The sequence below is a fragment of the Ursus americanus genome, chromosome 8, assembly GCF_024610735.1.
Source record: "Ursus americanus isolate L20-20 chromosome 8, mUrsAme1.1.p, whole genome shotgun sequence".
Taxonomy (NCBI): Eukaryota; Metazoa; Chordata; class Mammalia; order Carnivora; family Ursidae; genus Ursus; species Ursus americanus.
In genome coordinates, this window is record NC_142134.1 from 27,626,814 (window position 1) to 27,642,671 (window position 15,858).

General features: G+C 41.1%; 1 long non-coding RNA gene across 1 annotated transcript in view; it reads left to right on the forward strand.

Moving 5' to 3' along the window:
* Window positions 1-15,858, forward strand: part of LOC148109543 (uncharacterized) — a 63,570-nt gene that overhangs the window by 14,437 nt on the left and 33,275 nt on the right. Inside the window, exon 2 of the long non-coding RNA XR_015725448.1 lies at window positions 6,253-6,421. This is a non-coding gene — a long non-coding RNA (uncharacterized LOC148109543). The remainder of the gene's footprint in view (window positions 1-6,252; window positions 6,422-15,858) is intronic.

Genomic DNA, 15,858 nt, shown 5'->3' on the forward strand with positions numbered 1-15,858 from the left:
ATTAAATAAATTAAGTTCATGAAAAATTTATATTATTCATTTTCCCCTTGTGTCATATGAGTGGAGTTTATTTAAGACCAGCTTTAATCTGTTGGTTTGTGGTCAGAAGCCACTGATCCAGGCCACGCCTTCCTTTTGCCACTTTACAGAAAAAGCACTGAGATTCAGATAAATTAACGAGAAAGTGATAAATGTTTAGCAATAGGCCAAGGCAAAAACTCAGATCTCCTGACTGCCGGTATAGTCCTATGCCACAACAGGGGTTTCCATGTGTATGAACATAGTCAGTTGAGCTTCTGGACACTCTAGACATTATCTTCCCATTGAGGTGTTACATCTCACAAAGTTGTTTTGGCCCTTTGTCACTAGTCTCTACTCTGAGTTAAGTACAATTACTTTGAGAAAAATGCTGCCTAATATTAGCATCAGGAAATTAGGAAGTGTGCTCAATGAAGCAATTAAAATAAGAAAATTCAAATCTGTTCATGATTTGTGCAAGAGACAGAGATGCTCACCAAAGCTCCATCTGCTCCCTAACATTTACCAAACCCCTGCGTGAGGCAGGCCATGTGACCAGTTCTGGCCAATAGACTGTGGGCAAAAGTGGCATGTGTTGGTTTCATGCAGAAGCATAGAGAAACAGGAGTCTGACTCACCAAATACTTTTCCTCTGCTGTGGGGACTGTGGCGTTGTGCATTCCAGATGGTGAAGCTACAAAACAGTAAAATTTCCTTTAGCCTGGAGTTTTGAGTGACTCTGTGGAGAAGAGTCCCTATGAGCCCATAATAGGCATGTAGCATGAATTATAAATACATTTGTTTTTTTCCTTAAGTCTCTGGGATTTGGGGGCTACTATAGCATAATTCAGCCTATGCTGCATTCTCATTAGTTATGAGATGCAGTCCTGAATTACTGATAAAGCAGTAAATGATTCTGAACATACCTGCCAGTCTCCATCTTCATCACAGCTCAGTCACACTGATTTTTATCTGTCAAATATTCTTTCCTTCTTATGCTGCTGCATATCCTGGCAGCTTTGAGGGTAACTGAGTGTCACCTTTTGTATACTCTTAGTCACTGTGATTGTGCTAATGGATTGGGGTAATTATAGCATGTCAGCATATATTGGGTGAAATTTTTGTCAAATTGTATATTTTTCTTAGCTGATATAGAAGTGGTCTTTGAGGTCATGAACTGACATAAATAGTTCATAGGGGAGGATGGGAAACACAGTATGAAATGCATTTTTAATGAAATAAGCCAATTTGAGATAGTTCAAAAAATCAACAACATCAAGAAAAAGAATGTATTAGAAAATGTTTTGCTATCTCCTAGAACCCAAGAACATCTACGCCCATGGCCTACCAGAGCAGGAATTGAAAAGATAAATCTCTAATCCAGGCAACACTCTTTCTCTTCAGTCTCTAGTCTCTGGTTTGCTCATAATTTTGCTTTATTCTTTTCTATTAATTGGAATTATCTGCTTCTTTGTGTGCATGGGGGTAGATGGCTACCCCCAGTCCTCAAGCTGGCATTATCTTGGTTCTAGTCATATGGCAGAAGTTAATTAGCTGTGTCTGCGTCTTTATTCCAAATTCCTAAGAAAAGTATGATTGGTTAACATACGGTCAGAAGTGTGTGTGTGTGTGTGTGTGTGTGTGTGTGTGTGTGTGTGTGTGTAGTGGAAAGGTGGTGTGGTGTAGTAAGCAGTTCTTAAAGAAATCAAATCTCTGTGAGGAGACCCTGAAGTTATTTCCATCCATTTGAGATATGGGAAGCAGTCCTGACAGCAAATCAAGGAGTAGGTAGGCAAAATTCACCAAAAGCTTATCTAGAAAAATTGAAAAATCTTAAAATCAACAACAGTTTATTTAAGAATGAAGGGAATTGAATTATTGATCATTAGATACAGGAGCAGAGGATGAGATATATAGTAAATTTTGTTTAATTTATAGAGGCTTGTTTTGATTGGCTAAATGCCTATTAATTTAATGAGCTAGAATAAGCAAAATGCATGTCATGGAGGAAGCTTTCCTTAGTTTTACTTCTCCTCTCGCACTCCAACTTGGCTTGTCTTAAGGGAAATGCATAAATGCTGCAAGGATTATTGGTTATGTGGATAGTAAACACAAAACAACCCCCCCCCCAAAAAAAAACAAAGGAGAGAATAAAAAGGCTTCAGAGTTTCCAAGAAAGGAATTGCTGTGAAGGTGAGCCTGAGATCTTAGCCAGGGGCCTCCAAATGAGTGCAGACCCTGAAAAAGGATGAAATGCTGGGATACAGAAAGAAAATATTTATTTTCTATTTATACTTATTCTTTACCTAAACATTAAGAGAGAAACGAAGCTTTGCTGATGTATAACTCAACACTGGCAGCCTAACTGGAACTGCATGTTGCAGCTGAGGTACCATGTCTCATACGTGAGGTAGAAGGCACTGCGTGTCACGGCTAAGATCACACTGCAGCCGTATGTCTGGGTTGTAGACCCATCTTTTAGAGCAACTACTTATGTGACCTTACGTGAATTCTTTCGTTCTCTGGGCTTCTTTTGTCTCACCTACAAAAGAGGAATAAAAATAGTATTTGTTTCATAGCACTGGTCTGAAGGTAAATGAGCTGATGCTTGTAAAGTACTTGGAAGAGTTGCTGATACACAGAAGCATGATGTGAGTGTTAGGAGTGTTAGAAATAACTTTGATCCTGAGAGAAGCCGGGGAATTCGACAGCACAGAGCTGCTGATGGTGGTACCTTCCCTCATTTGTTCAGTTTCAGCATTATGTAATATACTGCCATTCAGATGCACTTTATTAAATAATACAAATCACATAATTTAGTTCCAGTGAGGGCAGAAAGGCTTTTTAGTGCCATTAATATATAGAAATAAGCAACAAATCATTTTGTTTCATATAAACTTAGGATAAGAACTATTGATTTTGGCTCTCAGTGATTCTTTCTAATTTCCTTTCTTTCTCAAAATGATAGTTTATAGGCCGCCATTTGTTATTCAGATCCTCTTTATTTGGGCTATATTTTAAGGCATTTCACCTAATGCAAAGAAAGTGACTGGAAAAGAATGCAATCACCTTAATCACTGAATCAGACTGAGTGAGTCAGGCATCAGCGCTATGATGGAATCTTTCATTTGGGGTCAGATTAAAAGACAGACATCATCTTTGCATTGAAAAATGAAAACAGACCTCAAAGATAAAATGTGTGCATGTAATTGTAATGATTAGGAGGGCTGGAATGGGTTGGATTGTTCAGAGTTTGTTCTGCCTGGTTGGGAATAGGAGCAGGTAATTCGCAGTCATGTAGGGAGGCCTGTGCGTGCTAAACCCCTGGGTGCCTGTGCCATTGTGGCAGACAGGTAGGCGAGGAAACAGTTCATGTTTTGTAGAAACGACAAAAACTCAGCAGAACTGATATTGAGAATTCTGAAAAATGTAGAAAGTATTTTTATATGGTTTCCAAAGATTAAGGATCAGGGAGACCATCCTGGGTTGCTGTCCCTTTGTGGACCTGCCATTTTCCTTCCTTAGCAGAAAAACCAGAATTTGGTTCTTGGGAAGAAGAGCCAAATCAAAGGATGTGCTCAAATGTTGTCATGGTCAATTTTGTGTGTCAACTCGACGGGGCCTGTGGGTATCCAGATATTTGGTCCAACATTATTCTGGGTGTGTCTGGGAGGGTGTTTTTTGATGAGATGAACAGCTGAATCAGTAGACTGAGTAGAGCAGATCTCCTTCCCTCGTGTGGGTGGCCCTCATTCAATCTGAAGGCCTGAAGAGAACAAAGAGATTGATCTTCCCAAGAACAACATGCCTGACTCTTGAGCTGGGACATTAGTCTTTTTCCTACCTTTGAACTTAAATTGAAAAATAAGCTCTTGTTGGGTCTCAAGACTGCCAACTTTCAGACTGGAAGTAACGGTTTCAGCTCTCTTGGGTCTGTAGCTGACTGCAGGTCCTGGGACTTATTAGCCCCCATAATCGTGTGAGTCCCTTCCTTATAATAAGTGTCTTCATATAACAAAGCATACATATGTAATATATATATACGTAATATATTACACACACACACATATATATATATTCTATCGGTTTTGTTTCTCTTAAAAACCCTAAGACAAGTGTCAATGGTATTAAGAATGATGATTTTCATTCTAATACATTCTGATAGGATTAGAATGAAGAGAAATGACTTACATACTGACTTAGGCAAGATACACTTAAGAACATTAGTGTAGAGATCTGAAAAGCAAACAAAATCTGAATCAAGAATATAAGGCATTCCTGAATACTGCTTTTTAAGAGAAATAACACATCGTGGTGTTAAAAACAGCATATGACTGCTTAAATCATTTTATAGTATATTGATAAACAGAGGAAAGGAATGTAAGTCAAGCTTAAATGAAGCCTATATGTATATAAAAAGTGAATGACTTGATCTTTTAATAGGACAGCCTATTCTTCAGAATCATGCCTTATTTTGGGGGGCATTTTATGGAGTTGAACATTAAGAATAATATTGAGTATTTTTTATTTGACTTTGTCTTTTAACCATTAATTAATACAGATTTCACCACTCACTTAACAATATGGCACTGTGATTTGGCAGTGCAGGAAATAAACATTCGTAGCATGGCTTTTATTATTCCCTAGGCAGCCATGAAACCAAATAAAGCAAAGATGAGACCCAGTGTTTTGAACTTTACCTCTTTTCCTATGTGCAAAATGGTCTGGGTTTAGTGAAAAAATGTTCCCCTGAAACCTCAGAAAATGTTTGCTTAGACTGAACCTCAAGAAAATTTAGAGTTAGAGAGAGACTGAAAAAGATGCATTTTAATAATTTGAGTGAAAAAAACACATAGGTCTAATAAGCTCTCAAATGGGGCATATTGCATGTTTTCTATGACTTCTGTTATCTTGGCCTTTGAAATAATTTGGGTAGGTGCCTTGATAAGCAGCCATACAATGGTGTTAGCAAAATTGATCATGTGGGCACTAACCCCAACTCTAGCTTTACCAGGCGTACTTGCCTGGGCTTTTCCACCATCTCAGGTATGCTTGTAATAGCTGGAGATTCTGGGATCGATTTCCTATGCTTCATGTAGCCAAAAGCCAAATAGTGTTCATATTTCATTCCCAGCTTCACCACAAGTCCAAGCTTTTTGTCAAATATCCCAGTACCCGAATCCAGAATATATTCCTTACAGAGTTTCTTTCTCATAAGGCGTTATTTATGTGACTGTCTTGGGGTTGGATAAGATGACTTTTAATTTAACCAAAAGGCAATGGCAATGCACTTGATGCTACTTGTGAGACAGCATCAATATGAGAACAGGGGTGTCTTGAGGAAGAATTAGACATGCATGTGTAGGAACAGGCTGCCTGACAATAACATCGTTATCCTAACAATCAAGTCAGGGTTCTTGGCAAACGAGCTCTGGGTAATATGCAGCATACAATGTCTTTTTACTTACAGATTGGCAGGGTCTGGCTGATCTGCTTGCTGATACATTACATTCCTCTTGAATAATAAGGAAAATCAATCCAGGAAAGTAGAGTGTGGGGGAGAGTGTTGCTATTTTCCCCGAATAAGCAACTACAAAGTACCAGCGCCAATGGGAATGCTCAGCTCTGAGAGCCACTTTGGTTTCTTGGTGGGGGCTAAGAGAGGAAGGTCAGGTAATATATTTTATGCCAGAGACTAAAGTTTAGTAGAGTTAGACTGGACCTCATGGGAAAGGAGGGACTAGGGCTTAACAATTTCATTTGTTACAGAATTTCTGCCCTGTTTTTAGATATAATGATAATTATATGGAGCAAGAAATCATTAAAATCATGGGTAAAATAGCGAATTGATCAGGTAATTTTCCTAAGCTTCTTCCTCCTTTACAAAGCTCTTCTCTCCTTTCCTGTTGACCCGAGGCATTATCCTTCATCGTAATTACTCTTCCTGTGTCGTTTCCCCCAAGGCTCTTCCAAACTCTAATGATAAAATGGAAAATTCTATTTTGGTGACAGTGTCAGTGATTGATTACCATTCAATGTGTTGTTCCTCCTAGGTAAGATTTGTGATTTAAATAGGAGTTTTCTGCGTCTCTATCCATGATAAGCGTTTGGGCTTGTTTTTTTAGTGTTCTTCTAAATACCACACCTTGACCCTGGAAAGCAGATAGATTAAAATATTCTTCTGGGACTTAGAATTAATTCAACACATGTTTAACAAAAACTACCATTTCCCAGAGACTGTTCTAGTAACAGGAAAACAAAGATGGATAAAATACAACCATTGTCCTCAGTGAGCCACTGAAGATTTTACTGAAAGGAAGTGTCCTATCTTCTGCGCGTGGTCTGAGTCCCCAAGTTGGAAGGAAGTCATGAGCAGTGAGAAGACGAAGCCCCTACGGTAGAGGTAAGAGTTGTGAGACCCTATGGGATATGCTGATTGCTCCACTGCTTGCCACTGCACCCCCTCACCTCATCCTCCCCGCTGTGCTGGGAAGTCCTTGCTCAGGAACCAAGTTACTCACGTTCACACTTCTGGTACCTGCAGTCAGAGAGCCAGTCTGATCCTTCAAGCCTTGGATCTACAGCTTACCAGCTGTGACCTTGAACACGTTTATCAACTCCGCAAGCCTCAATTTCCTCATCTGTGAAAATGAGGAAATGAAAAGGTCTAAATGGCTTATTTTAGGGGAGGATTTAATGGGATAATTCATGCAAAGCACTTGGTGCCGTTCCTGGCACATAGGAAGCGCTCAAAGAATGTTGGCAAATGTAACATTAATAAAAATCGATGTACCACGTGGCTCAATCTTTACATGGAATTAAATAAGAGGAAATAGAAATCCAACTCCAGAAGGCTTGATGAATATAATGTAGGAATTTGGGGTCATTTTCTGAAAGAAGCAGGCCCAGACATCTTAGAGGGTCTAACGCAGAAAGAAGCTTCTAAGAAATACTCTAGAGCATTTCCAGTCTGTCTCTCCCAGTTCCATGCCATTCATGACAGCTGCTAAGAACCTCTCTCCCTCTCTCAGCTAAATTTGTCTTCCCATTAATGTCCCCCTGCCCCCTTCCCTGAAGAGCCAAATCACGGATCATGCCTGCTCACACTTCCACGCTCAGGCACTGTCTCCACCTGGGAAGTGTGACCATCCCAAATAGGTGAAGCCCCTGAGAAACTTAGGTTTTTCTCGCATTCAGATTTATTTTCTCAAAAGTGTTATTTCTCCTGAAATTGTGATGAATCAAATGTTATATATTACTGCATAGTACTAATAACATTACTAAATGAATAATCAATGCATGACTCTGCCATTGTCACATGAAAGGAACCCTAGACAATATGTGAATGAATGGGTTATGGCTGTGTCCAAAACAGAGCGGGTGGATTATAATTTGCTGCTCCCTGATGTAGCTATGGTGGGGACTTTGGCTTTTACTCTGAAGACAAAAGGTGCTATTAGAGGTTCCAGGCCAGATGGGTGACACACACTTACATTTGAAAAGGATCCTTCTGGATCTGTGCTGAGGAGTGACTGTAGGTGGAGAACAGGTAGGGGGATTATTGCAACAGAGAATGATAGGTTCTGGCGATATTTTGAAGATAAACATTTGTTTATGGATTTGTTTATGGATTGCACGTGGGGCTAGAAGTAGTAAAAGTCTGGGAGTAGGATGGTCAGTTAGAAAGCAGTTATGTATTCCAGATGAGGGGTGATGCAGGCCAGAACTAAGGTGTGTGGCTTGTGGGTTTTATGCAAAAAGCTGGCTATGTGTAGTTGTAAAAGGGTGTGGGTACGGTGGGGAGGTATTCCCTGATACTCTTTACATGGTAAAACTAGTCATCTGTCTCATTTCCTACCTAAGCTTTCTTCTGGGATGCCAAAGCACCTTGAAGAAACTAAAGAGAGAATGTGAGGGGTCGCTAATAACATCCCTCCTAGTTCTGTGCCTGCAAATTCTAGTCGGAGTGAAGAGAATCTTCTTAGCCTGTAGGGGGTGATGGCTGCCTGTCTAATAAAAAGGGAGTCAGCTAATGTTGACTTGGTTTCTTGTCTTTATGCCACACTTTAGTATATGGAGATCTGAATCTTAGTCACATTCCCAAGACATTATCTAAATATTTTATCAAATTTATGATATTTTGCTTATATGAGGCACCTTTTTTACCCACTTCAAAAGAAAAAAAACACTGCAGTTGAAACACAATGCTTCCTATCACCTCAATTGCAAGACGCATCCTGATTTTAGAGCTGTCAAAATTAAAAATATGAATCTTAAAGATCAATGAAATATAGCATGCTATAAAAAACAACGATGTAAGCTAAAAGCCAAATAAAAATAAGGGACTTCTGTCCTGGGTGCCTATATTACATCAGAGCGCTATTTGGAAACTCCAGTATTCACCATCTATGAATTTTCAAAATAACTGGGATAACTTATAAAGCCTACTTAAATTATATTTTAATGGATATCTTTTTTTAAAAGAATTTATTTATTCATTTAAGAGAGAGAGCAAATGAGTTGGGGGGGCAAAGGGAGCCTTCCCAACGAGCAGGAAACCCCGATGTGGGACTCAATCCCAGGACCCAAGATCATGACCCGAGCTGAAGGCAGAAGCTTAACAGACTGAGCCACCCAGGTGCCCCTATTTTGGTGGATATCTTGTAAAAATGTATATGTATTTTAACTAACCCCAACATTATATCTTAAAAAGAGCATACTGAAGAATATTCCATCTTTTTATCAATGGCTTAGAGTCATGATTATAAATAACATTGGTTTCAAGACACCACTCTCTTTGTTTGACTCCTAGGTTAGTGGCTTCTCTGTCTCCTCTGAGGGTTCCTTCTTGTTCCCCCAAGTCCTAAACTTTCAAATGCCCCAGGTTCAGTCCTTCTGTGTTGTCTTCACTTGGGGCTCAGGTGACCTCCCTTAGGTTTTAAAAGCTTTAAACATCACCAGCCAGAACCTCCCTCTGAACTGCTTTCAAATATACAGTTGTCTCTTTCTGTCAGATACCTAATGAACTTCTCATACATGACCTCCCCAAATGAGGCCCTCACTTTTCCTTCTAAAAGCTCTTCCTGCTACTGTCATTTTTATTTCAGCAAATGACATTTCCATTCTTCCAGTTGCTCAGGTCAAAACATTTGGAGTCATCTTTGACACCTCTGTGTCTCTCACCCCACATATCTAAGCCGTCAGAAAATTCTTTTCATTCTATCTTCAAAATATATTCAGAAACCCACCACTTCCCACCACCTCCACCAGCACCACCATTCTCTTTCAGTTTGAGTTCAATAGCCTCTCCCTGCTGCCACCTTTGCCTCCCTAACACCCGTTCTCTGCATTTTTTAGGGTTCCCTTAAAAACGTCATCAGACTATGCCACCTTTCCAGTCAAAACTCTGCAATGCCTTTCCAATTGTGGCAGAGTCAGATCCAAAGTCCTTACCATGATCTACAAGGCTCTGCATGGCCTTGGCCCCTGCCTCCTCTCTGACTTCGTCTGCAGTCTCTCTTCCACTGGCTTCCTCTGTGTGTTTCTAATACAGAGTTTCTCCATCTTGGTGCTATTAGCATATGCTTTGTGCTGGAGGGGTTGTCCTGTACATTTTAAGATGTTTGCTAGCATCCCGGCCTCTACTCAGTAGATGACAGTAACATCCCTCCCTGCATTGTGACAATAAAAAATATCTGCAGACATTACCAAATAGTCTCCAAGGGTTGGGGGGAAAATGGATCCTGATGGAGAACCACTGCTCTAACATATCAAACACTCTTCTTCCTCAGGACCTTTGCATCGTCTGTTCTCTCTGCCTTCTTGCAGATACCACACAGCTTGCTCCCCTACTTGGCCAGGTCTCTCTTTCAAGTGTCATGTTAACCATCCCACTCTTACTCCCTTTTTTTTTTAAAGAGGGAGAGAGAGCGTGCGTGCATGTGGGGGATGGGCCAGAGGGAGAGAGAGAATCTCAAGCAGGCTCCATACCACCCAGTGTGAAGGCCGATGTGGAGCTCAATCTCATAATCCTGAGATCATGGCCTGAACCAAAATCAAGAGGCAGGCGCTTAACTGACCGAGTCACCCGGGCACCCCTCACTCTCATTCCTTATCAAGCTGACATGGTTTTATTTTCCTTTGTTCCATTTACTGTTGCCTTGTTTTAGCCACTTACTCCATCCAGATGTTTCCTTTAATGTGGAGGGAGCAGAATTAGGGTGAAACTCTTGTCCTCTTTGTTCGCTCCACCCCAGGCATGTGGGATGACTTAACTGATTGGCATATTTGGTAAGAACGAACTGGGTGTTTTTGGCTCAGTCCTCATTTTTTTTTATTCTTGGTGCATTTCTCTCCAAGAGCAGGTGAGGGAACCCGCTCCTTTAGTGCTGTCTGTGACCGTGTGGGTAAGTTTGCCTCAGTCTGAGGTTTGATGACTTTTTTATCCAGACCCTCTTATTTAGCCTTTATCGGTAACGAAGGTGCTATTTTGGGCTCTGTCTGCTTTGTCAACATATATGTTAATTGGTTCAGAATTTAGGTAAAAGGAGTGAAATTTACCGGACCCCTTGAGACCCTAATGTTTGATGCATGGAGAAATAAAGAAAGGACTGGAAACTGGGGGAAGCACAGTAAAATGTGAACAATTGAGGTTTCAGGTGTGGTGAGAGCATGCAGCTTTTTTTTTTTTTTTTTAAAGATTGGTTTGAGAGAGAGAGCACGAGTATGCACACATGAGCTGGGGGAGGGAGAAAGGGAGAAAATCTTCCAGCAGACTCCTTGCTGAGCACCGAGCCCCACACAGGGTTCAAGTCCCCCCCCCCCCCATGAGATCATGACCTGAGCCAAAACCAAGCGTCAGACGCTTAAAAAATGTTTAACGGACTGAGCCACCCCGGCACCCCCGAGAGCATGCAGCTTTTGACTGGGGATTTTATCGTGTGGATAGGGTGTAATGACTTTAGCTATTTGTAGAGGATTGTACTCGGGCAGTTTTTAACTGCTGTGGCTGAGGCAAGAGGCTTTCAGCCTTAGGCCATGCAATGTTTTACCTTGGGTGCATGATGACCTTGCAGACAGGCATTTCCAGAGTCCATTCTCTTTCTACAGCGTCAAGACTGGGTTGTAGGTCTCTGAAAAGGAGGGCTAAAGGGGCCTCAGCAAGGGCACCGGGGTCTCTTGGGCCTTAGCACATGCGGACTGTGTGGGCAGCCCTCACAAAGGCAGCAAGCAAAAGTGCAGGAGGTGCGGGACCTCCTCAGGGGCAGGCCTCGGCAAGCGCAAGGACCTCAGCAGATCTGCGGGCTCTGGGGAAGGCTGCTGCCGCTCAGCTCGCACGTGCGGCTCCGCCTCGCACGTGCCGCTCCGCCTCGCACGTGCCGCTCCGCCTCGCACGTGCCGCTCCGCCTCGCACGTGCCGCTCCGCCTCGCACGTGCCGCTCCGCCTCGCACAGCGGCGGCGTGAAGATCCCGCAACAGGCTAACGTGGTTCTCCAGGTGGTCGTGCTTTATGACATTAGGGGAAGGGAGCACATTCGTTACCTTTAAACAGCAAAACGACCAAGTCCCATGGACACTACAGAGCATTACTGGGGGAGGGGATGGGGAAGGGTGGGTCATGTTTTAATTGTTAGTGCCGGGCCTGGCAGGCAGCATGGCATTCATGGGCCCAAATTCCATTCAGGAAGGGATTGTGGAAGGTTAAGTTTGGATTTATGTGTGCTTTCCGTATGTAGGTCAAGAGTCCTCTCTCACTCCCTGGTCTCAGGTTGGTTCTTGATTGGTTAATTTTGTCTGAGGGAGAAATATTCTCCAGGATGCAGCTATTTAGGTTTAACAACCCCTTGATGAGAAGTAGAGGAAACAGCCATTGTGGCCTAGGACCAAAAAAATACCTGATTTCAAGGGACTGTGAACATGACGATCCTGGGTTCTATCTAACAGGGTGTCATAACTGGGGGTTCAAAGGGAAATGGAAATTAGGTATATACAAAGGGAAAATAAGGGTCTTTGACAAAGAGCTGGTGTCTGGTGCTCTCACCAACATAAAATTCCAGCCTTGTAAAAAGACAGTAACTTCTCAAAGCCACATACCTAGAGAAGAGACAAAATACACGAATGAATCCCTCTCTCCTCCTCCTCGTGCTAAATGTTTAATGCCAAAATTATCCAAACTTAAGTTCTCCCGACCTAAGGTAGGTTTCCAGGTCTGGGGCTTTGAGTACCAGGTTTAGCTGACTAACATTCTGGCAAAACTAGCCTCATTTTTTTTTAAAGATAACATTGAGTCTTTGCAACACTAAATATTTAGTTTCAGAAACATAAGTTTTCTTAAGATAACAGTTTTGGGGGGGTGAGGGTTGTTTATTTTCTATTTTAGTGGGTGCTGGCTGGTGCCGTGATATACGTATGTGTCCAATTAACTTTTTGGACTCTATAATAAGGGAAGTACATCAAAGACTTGGCATTGCGCTGAGCAGCCCTGAGGCAACCACTCTCTTCCCGTAAGAGACAGCATACACTGCGGCTGATTAAAGGACCCCCAACTTCACCCAGGCAACAAGAACCCCTTCAAAGCAGAGTGAGACACTTCGGAAGAAAAATTTGGATCTAAATTTTGTTGACCTTTAACTTACATGGGTGAGAGTATTTGATTCCATTGAATTTTAGTACTTTTGGACATTAAATCACAGAGATTTAATCTCTGAACTTTGCATTTTTCTCTGAAATTACACAATAGAAGGGAGTTTATATCTAATTGTGGGGCATCTCTGTGTTGGCATATTATTATAGAGTGCTTTAAATTGTTTACATTTACTAAAAAATCTCTGATATGCTTTCTTGGATAATGTGGCTTATCGCAATTGGGTATGAGAACTCGAATAGGGAGTGAGTTGCGAACCTTAGTACAGAGTTACTTGGAGTTGGTTTAATTATATTGTTCTAACCCATTTTAGGGTTTTTTGGGAGAAAATTCTAAATCTCCCAAAAATATCCTCAAAAATGTGGCTGGTATCGGAGGTGTTGCCTCAAGAAGGCAACAGCAGGATTGTTCTAGTAAATTTCTTACCGCTACTCTTGAGAGAGATAGCAAAACCCGTGGTTGACCATAGACTTACTGGTTAAGCCCAAGATTAAAAGATCAAAAAGCGAGCAACTGTTGGAGAAAAAGGTAGAAACGCTTTTTCTTTAATGCTGACGTGTCCTTCTATGTTGAGGGAGTTAAATAGTGTAATACTAACAGTGCCTCTCCAATCCTCTGTGCAGAGCACAGCTAAGGGGGAAGAAATGACTTACCTAATTTGAACATTTGGAAAGAATGAACTGTGCATGTGGGGGGTTCGGCTCCTCCACTTCTCTCTTGGAAGAGAGATTCCTACTAAGCGGTCAGCTCTGTCCTGGCTCTACATGCCCTGAGTATTGGCCTAAGCAGTTCCCCCATAGGAGGATGCCTTCCCTTGTCTAGGCTTGCCTATGACTGGGTGGGGAAAGCCTGTCCGGTTTGGGGGCTTAGAATTACTGGTTTACTCACTTGTTAGCCACATCCATCAACTTAGTCTTTATCCATAATAAAGGTGATATTTGACCTATTCTCAAGCTCTCATTTTTGTCTTATTTTTCCATTTCCTCAGAACCACAGTGGAGGGAAACATCTGCACTTGAAAATATCCATATTTAGCACTTTCTGACATATTCTTTCTTTATGTAATAAATATTTGCTAAATGAGGACCTCCATTATGATGCCTTATGAACTAGGGTGATGACCGCAGGGATGATTGAGTTTTTTCTGCATTAAATATGTCCATGTAAATTATGGACTGTTAATTTCCTATCTCTGTTCTTTCTTATGAGTACTACAGACATGCATTCTTTTACTCGCTCCCCACCATCTTCTTATTTTCTAATCTTCTGTGTACTTAGGGTAAAAAAATATTAAAATAAGAGCCCAATGGGGCGCCTGAGTGGCTCAATCAATTGGGTGTCTGCCTTTGGCTCAGCTCATGATCTCAGTGTCCTGGGATTGAGGCCCGCATCTAGCTCTCTGCTCAGCGGTGAGTCTACTTCTCCCCCTCCCTACATGTGATCTCTTTCACTTTTGCTCTCTCTCAAATACATAAATAAAATCTTTAAAAAAAAATAAAGTAAAATAAGAGCCCAAGAATCTTTCTTAGTAAGGTACATGGACCTTGTGTATTTACTGAAGCTGTTCTGTAGTAGTTCTCTTTCTGATGTTTAGTCGACTTTCAGTGACTTTGTTGGGTAAATGACATCTGGATAAGTGAGGTGTTCCATTTCATTCTGATGAAATGGAGAATGGCATATACATGATTTGAAGTTGATAAGAAGGAGATTCTGTTTCGTCTCTATCAAGGCCAGCAAGCAGTTATATTATCACATTTACGTGTTTGGCTTCAGTTCACATAGGCTTTGTCTTTCAAGTGTCCTCTTAAAACTCTATTTGTCAGACTCATTTCCTGTTTTGCTTTCTGGATTTAGGCATGTACAGTAGTTCCCCCTTATCCACAGGGGATACGTTCTAAGACCTCCAGTGAATACCTGAACACATGGAGAGTACTGAACCCTATATATATTGTTTTTTCCTATACATACCTACCTATGATAAGGTTTAATTTATAAAATAGGCACAGTAAGAGATTAACAACAATAACTAATAAAAGAGAATAATGATAACAATATGCTGTAAGAAAAGTTATATGAATGTGGTCTCTCTCTCAAACTGTCTTATATTGTACTCACCCTTTTTCTTGTGATGATATGAGATGATAAAATGCCTACATGACCAAATAACATGAAGTAAATGACATGAGTATTGTGACGTTAAGCTACTATTGACCTTCTGCCTATTTGTCAGAAGAAGGATCACTTGCTTTTGAACTGTGCTTTCAACTTTGTTGTCCGAGTTTCCAGTTATCCGTTTAGTTATCACAATCTAGAAGGAGACGATCCTCCTTCTGATTTATCGTCAGAAGGTTTAACAGTAACGTAACATTTTGTCACAATAACTACGTCATTTGCCTCACGTTATCTGGTCACATATGCATTTGATCATCTCACATCATCACAAGAAGAAGGGTGGGTACAGCAGAGTAAGATGTTAAGACAGACCACATTCTCATAACTTTTATTACAGTATGTTGTTCTTAATCCCTTGCTGTGCCTAATTTATAAATTAAACTTTATCATAGGTATGTATGTAAAGAAAAAAACCAGTATTTATAGGGTTTGGTACTCTCCATGGTTTCAGGTACCCACTGGGGATCTTGGGCCGTGTCCCTTGCGGATGAGGGGGACTACTGTATAAATTTGGACATGCTCATGAGTATTCTCAGGTACTTTCTTCTCTTCAGTTTTCCTTTCTTCCTATGGGACCAGCTCTTAGTAATGTTAGGGTTTTGAATTAGGAATTATTTTGAGGCAAAACCATAAGCTTAAACTTACTAAAGTGTGTGTGTGTGTGTGTGTGTGTGTGTGTGTGTGTGTGTGTAGGGGTTTCCAATTCAAGTTCAATTAAGAAAAAAATTTTACATTGCCTTTCTGTTGTTTTTGTTATTTTTTCCTGAAGCTTACAATTCTGTTTGGAACATCAGGAAAGGGGTAGCTCTGTTAGAATCTGGTGTTCCCGCATTTTGGTGGGGTCATGATGCCAACTTAATATCAACAAAACTCCACAGCAAACTAAATTAGACCTATGTTGTTGTGGTTATTAAAAGCAAAGAAGCCAATCTGTGGTAGGCAGCTTTTAAGATGGTCCCACTGTCTCCCACCTCCCAGCATTCACACCTTGTGTGGTCCCTTCCTCTTGAGTGCAGGCTAAACAG